Raw genomic sequence first — 6,520 nt, 5'->3', positions numbered from 1 at the left:
GTCCAAAGTTACTGAACATGAGTGTGAATGCACATATAGGTGGAACACACATGCCTGCCCTTACACAGCATTAAAATAATGTCACTGTAATTAGCTATCAATATCTTATGCCAACTTATATATTAGGCTATATTACAAAAAATGTGTCTGCATGATCCAACTGTTTGTTGGGCTTCTTCCTCACGGAAGACCAAGGCTGGAGACCAAGGCTGGGGCGCTAACCCATACTGCTCCCGGAGTATGTGAGCTCTATGTGAATACCAGCTGAGAGCAAATCTACTGTATGTTGACGCGAAGGTCACCCGTCTTCTCCTTCCTGGCCGGCCATATGAGTGATCTTCGCAGAGAATTCAGGGTTCATCTCCCAGTACACTCAGGATTTAACATCGAGAAATCCTGAGAAATCTACAGACAGGAAAAGACAAAAAAATGTGTAAGGCACAAACAATAATCGATTTAGTCTGTACTAAACTTATTCTGTGAGATGTAACCTCACCATGCCTTGAGTGTCCACTAGATGCGGCAACTCTTCGATTATGGCTTGGATTGAATTTGTCCCATCTGCAGTCTGCAGTGGTGGCCACATGTTTTGGCAAGGCTTGTCTGCAGTTATTTGATTCTGTGAAGAGCAGAAAAAGATTAACTCAAGCTAATGGTGATAGATGAACATCCAAGTTTACAAGAACGGTTTGTTGCAAAAAGCATAGTCACATCCACTCCTAAATGTACAGTAGTCACATGAGTTGGATTGAGATAGAAGGGCAACTTGTACCTTATTTCAATCCAAGACACCTTGCTTTACCTTTTTCATGTGACTCCTCCCTGGCCTGGGTTGAAACATGCATCATAAAGTAGAGAAAGATATCAGAAAAGAACACACACAAACACACATGCACACATTAGGAAATAACCAGCAGCAACACTGAAATTAAGAGTTGCCAATAATGGTTCACATTACAGTAGGATTCACAATGGAATGTTTTGTAACAATGTATTAACTTTACTTACTGTCCCATGACAGTCCCTCAGGCATGGAAATGTATCCACTATCGATGACACCAGCTTTGCCTTCGTAGCTGAAGTTGGAATTTAAAACAATAGACATTTTATTAACATTTCTTTTTGGATAGTAGGGCCAAACGTATTTTATTGCTTTACCTTAGCTTGACATTCCTCTCCTTTAGCTGTGCTAAATTATTCTAAATAGCCTGTATTGTACATACAACTGATATTTGTTTAAGTAGGCCATCTTTTACATGGCTAAAATTCTACATTTTGATGCTGGCCCCTCTCACATCAGTAAATTGCTTTGCTTAGTGTCTGTGCTACTCTCTGTTTCTCTAAAATGCAAGTGTGCTGACCGCCATCATCTGTAGCTAATACACTGACTACATATAAGTACCTCATACAACCCCAATTCAAATGATCTGAACTATCCTGTTTAAACCTAGTTCACACCCGAGATTACCTGGATGAGATTGTTCAGAATGCTGTTGTGGTTCGCATTAGTGAAAATGTACCACTGTCTAACCACACACTAGTCAACAAATGGGCTTAATCTGTGTGTGAGAATACTCACTTCTCTACGAAGCTCTCCATCAGATGAGACGAGTATACGGACCATTGATCTTCTTTCAGTCATAGAGATGTAATGGCTTTCCTGGAAACTGGCATCCAAGCATTTCCCATAACCGGTTTTGTTGAGGATTTCACATATTCTATTTAAAAAAAAGAGGAATGACTAAAGGAATTGAAAAGAAAAAAAACATGAATCTCCAAATAGACTAATCAGACAAAGTTGTTTGTAACCCTACCCTACCTATAGTCAAGGTGAAGCTAGTCTTGTAAAGCTGCTTTAACAGAAAAATTGAACTTACAGTGCAAATGTTGCTGCTTCCTCCCCTGAAACGCTTTGCTGTTCTGTAGGCAATTCTGGAGTGCCTTCTGGGGCTTGAATCCTGAAAAGTATGAAAAGGGAATTATTGCTTTATCAGAACTATACAATGGATACATTTGTTAAAATCAAATACAAAACAATTACACTCTATTTATTAATTTATTTTAATCAATGTGTTTACAACACATCCCTAATACTACAGTATGTGAGAATTTGGCCTTCAACCTAGCTAAGTTGAGTGCAACTTTTCCCATTCCTCCACTTAAATCGCACAGCATTCCACCTCACCAAACACATGTATGAAAAAATGGCTATTTTGTCCAACATGTAAAAAAAGAAAAACATGATGTGAACATACACGGTACATTATAATAATAATGTAAAGTATACATGATGTGAACATGCACGGTATATCATAATAATAATAATAATAATAATAATAATAATAATAATAATAATAATAATAATAATAATGTACATGATGTGAACATGCACGGTATATCATAATAATAATAATAATAATAATAATGTAAAGTATACATGATGTGAACAAGCACGGTATATCATAATAATAATAATAATAATAATAATGTAAAGTATACATGATGTGAACATGCACGGTTCATCATTATAAAAATTATGTTAAGTATCATAGCAGTATAGTACAGTAGAGCAACAACACCTCATTAAGCTACAAGTACAGTACAGTATAGCAACAACACCTCAATAAGCTACAGTAGGTATGCTACATCGCACAACGTTGTCGGCCCCAAAAATAGCAGATCTACAAGCTCACAGCGCGTCACGGACGCAACATGTTGTGAGCTTGTAGATCTACTATTTTCGGTGTCAACGTTATTCATGTGATAGAACATGATAGAACATGCCAGCCAATATGATGACATTCTCTCCCTAGAATTAAATCACTGTGGTTCTCAAACTTTTTCATGTCAAGGACCCCCAAAATGACACTTATTACCCCACGGACCCCCATTTGAAAAGATAAGCCATGGACCCCAATAAGAGAAGGTTTTTACGGCTCTCTAGCAGTGATTCTCAACCATTTCAATTTCAAGGACCCCCAGTTTAACATGCATTAGGCTACGGACCCCCATTTAATGGCATCGATACCTCTGGGACCCCAATTCATATTGTAAAATCAATGTTAATGTACACTCTCAAGAGTTAAATTAACATTGATTTTATTTTTTCCCATCATTTAGCTGGGGACCCCCTGGAACCCCCTCAAGTACCCCTGGGGGTCCCCGGACCCCACTTTGAGAATCAATGCCATATACAACATAAATATGATCGGCAACGTACATTAACGTAGTGGGTTTGGCGTTGAGTGCCAGTGCTAGCTGGGTGCTACCCATGGAGCTAACGGTGCTAATGTTAGCGTTAGCTAGCATAATGGCTAACGTTAGTAAGCAAGCTGTACACACCATACCTCTATGGTACAAACGCATTCATTCATTCATTAATTCTCCCAGATAGCGGTAGATTAATGAGAGCACCTTATCACTTACAATAATTTCCTTGTAAACAAATGAACGTTAGCTGACCAGCTATTTCCTCCGTGGTGGAAACTGGAAACTGGAAGTGGAAAGTCTGGTGACCAAATTTGGTCACAGAGGAAGTGACGTACTGATTTTCAAACTTGTGCGCACGACTTCAAAGTCGTGCGCACGAGTTTGAAAAGGAGAGGTTTTATTTTCAAGATAGGTAATATTTTTTTTTGTAAAAGTTTTTTTTTTTTTTTTGTAAAAGTTTTTTTTTTTTGTAAAATTTGTTTTTTTTGTAAAAGTTTTTATTTTTTTGTAAAAGTTTTTATTTTTTTGTAAAAGCTTTTTTTTTTTTGTAAAAGTTTTTTTTTTTGTAACAGTTTTTTTTTTTGTAAAAGTTTTTTTTTTTTTGTAAACGTTTTTTTTTTTTTGTAAAAGTTTTTTTTTTTTGTAAAAGTTTTTTTTTTTTGTAAAAGTTTTTTTTTTTTAAGTCATGCATGAAAAAAACTAACCAAAAAAAAAAAAAAAACTTGAAAAAAAACATTATATTCCCTAAATAAATAAAAATCATCCCCCTTTAAAAAAATGTCATACTCTAAAAATATTATTTTATACACCCTTAAATAATAAAGCAACTATAAAAAAAAAGTCACCCCCCCAAAAAAATAATCTTTCCCCTTTTTAAATAAATGTCATCCCCTAAAAAAATATATTTTAGAGCCTTGTTCTTTTTCTGCCAACATATTATGTTTTTCACCATACCACAAAACATAAACCGCCAGCTTTTAAAAATAAAGTGACCCTTCTAAAAAAATGTACCTACCCTTAATACAATCTGCCTAGTGATGTCCCTTCAGGGGCTCCGTAGACAAGCGATCATAACGGATATACATTTTCTGTGACCAGTTGAAAAGGTATACAAACCCAAAATGTCTGGCAGTGGGCAAACACAGCCAGAAGTCTGGAAGTAAATGAGTTAATTAACATTTTGAACATCTTTGAAACATTTTGACAACACCGATCGAGTGTGGGGGGTCCCTGGCAAAACATATTTTCAGATGAGGGTCTGCGGCCAAATACATAATTTGGGGGTCCTTGACATGAGTTTGCGAGCCACTGCTTTAGATCACCTATCACAACCATTCATTGTGTCTGGACATGAGGAAGATGAAGTGCTATTTAACATCCAACACCTCTCTGTCTGGCCTCTCTGCTACAGATCTATACCATTTGATTCAATCATAGGATGGAATCATCCTTTTTCTCTATTCTCTGATTGAATGGAGTGTTTTGAATCCCCATATGTGTTTGTTGTGTGTTGTTGGATTGATTTCTTGTTGTGTGTTGTGCTTTGAGGACCCCCTCGGAAAAGAGACGCTGCATCTCAAGGGGCTTTTCCTCTAGTTAAGACATGATGTAATACACATGATTAAGTGTAAATATGCGGGATTTAGCAAATGCTAATATCCATCCGTACTTTCCGTAGTCCCAAAATACACATCCTCACTAACCAGTGATGTGAAGTAACTAAGTATATTTACTCAAGTACTGTACTTACGTAACATTTTGAGGTACTTTTACTTTACCGGAGTATTTCCAATTGTCTATACTTTTACTTCTACTCCACTACATCTCAGAGACAAATATTGTACTTTTACTCCACTATAATTATTTGAAAGCTTTAGTTGCTAGTTACTTTGCAAATATAAATTATTACATTATAAAACATACATTAACCCCTTTTTTAATAATTTTTATCCCTCGATTTTGTAACCCTTTTTTCACCCGGTGCCAATTTGCTAAGTGATCCTGGGCACTACACTCCCCCCACCAACCTAGGGAGGCCAGGGCCGAGCTCATGCCTCCTTCAATGCATGAGAGCCAACTGACCTTCTTGTCACCTGACAGGGGAGAGTTTCCCTGGTAGGACGTAGCGCGTGGAAGGAACACGTTATTCCAACCAGTTCCCTTCCCCTCCATCAGGCGCCCCGGCTGACCAGGGGGAGGCAGTATAGTGACCAGGATTACTACATGTTTTTGTGAGGGTATTAACTACTATAGGAGACACGGGGAGAACATGCAAACTCCACAAAGAGTGGGCCCTTTCGCCAACCCCACCTAGGGTATGGGCGCTGATGACGCGGAGGAGAAGACACGCCCCCCGGCGGGAATCGAACCCAGGACCTTCTAGCTGTGAGGCGACAGCGATACCGACTGCGCCACCGTGCCCCCGTATATTAACCCCTTTAGCCCTATTTTATACCTAGGCTGTTTGAAAATAGCCGATCTACAAGCTCACAACGCATCGATGCGTTGTGAGCTTGTAGATCGGCTATTTTCAAACATTTTAGTACTTTTACTTGTGGTACTTTAAGTACATTTTGATAGCAATACTTTGTACTTTTACTCAAGCAAATTTAGAATTCTGGACTTTTACTTGTAACAGAGTACTTCTACATTGCAGTATTTATACTTTCACTTAAGTAAAACATTTGAATACTTTTTCCACCACTGACAATACGTGATCTGCTTCAAGAGAGACGGATCGACAAATCCACCATGGGCAGTGTGCAGGGTTGCACTAGTCCCTGTGTACGCACATGCAGCCATTTTATATAGAGCTGTTGTCTAAGCTACACATGGAATGAGTGGTAGCGCTATGCACGGAACAAAGTATCAAGGCTTTGATGCGCTTTTCTGTCTCCCCCTTATAAAGAGATAGATAAGAAAGAGTGGAGCCTCTTTCTCTCTCTTTCTCTCTCTCTCTCTGTGTGTGTGTGTGTGTGTGTGTGTGTGTGTGTGTGTGTGTGTGTGTGTGTGTTTGTGTGTGTGTGTGTGTGTGTGTGTGTGTGTGTGTGTGTGGGTGTGTGGGTGGGTGCGTGGGTGGGTGGGTGTACATGCGTGCATGGATGCGCTTGTGTAGTAATGGTTTTACGCAGGCTGTATCTCTCCATTTACGACAGTGTTCATTACTTAACATAAAATAACAGAGTATTTCTACATTGCAGTATTGATGCGTTTACTTAAAGGTAGGGTAAGTGATTATTATCGTTTTCTTTTTGTTAAAAAGGTACTAAATTGGGATAGTAATCATTGTTACAGAGTGTTTGATCGGTCA

General features: G+C 38.3%; 1 long non-coding RNA gene across 1 annotated transcript; it reads right to left on the bottom strand.

The window, feature by feature from the left end:
- Nucleotides 1-508: 508 nt before the first annotated feature.
- On the bottom strand, nt 509-1,629 carry LOC311064189. The gene is made up of 4 exons (XR_014602692.1): nt 1,580-1,629; nt 1,009-1,076; nt 803-827; nt 509-619 (listed from the first exon to the last, which is right to left on the bottom strand). It is a non-coding gene; the product is annotated as an uncharacterized lncRNA (long non-coding RNA).
- Nucleotides 1,630-6,520: the final 4,891 nt, after the last annotated feature.

This window comes from Gymnoscopelus microlampas (genome assembly GCF_963454915.1).
Source record: "Gymnoscopelus microlampas genome assembly, chromosome: 17".
NCBI lineage: Eukaryota > Metazoa > Chordata > Actinopteri > Myctophiformes > Myctophidae > Gymnoscopelus > Gymnoscopelus microlampas.
This window is presented reverse-complemented; position numbering and strand designations above follow the sequence as displayed.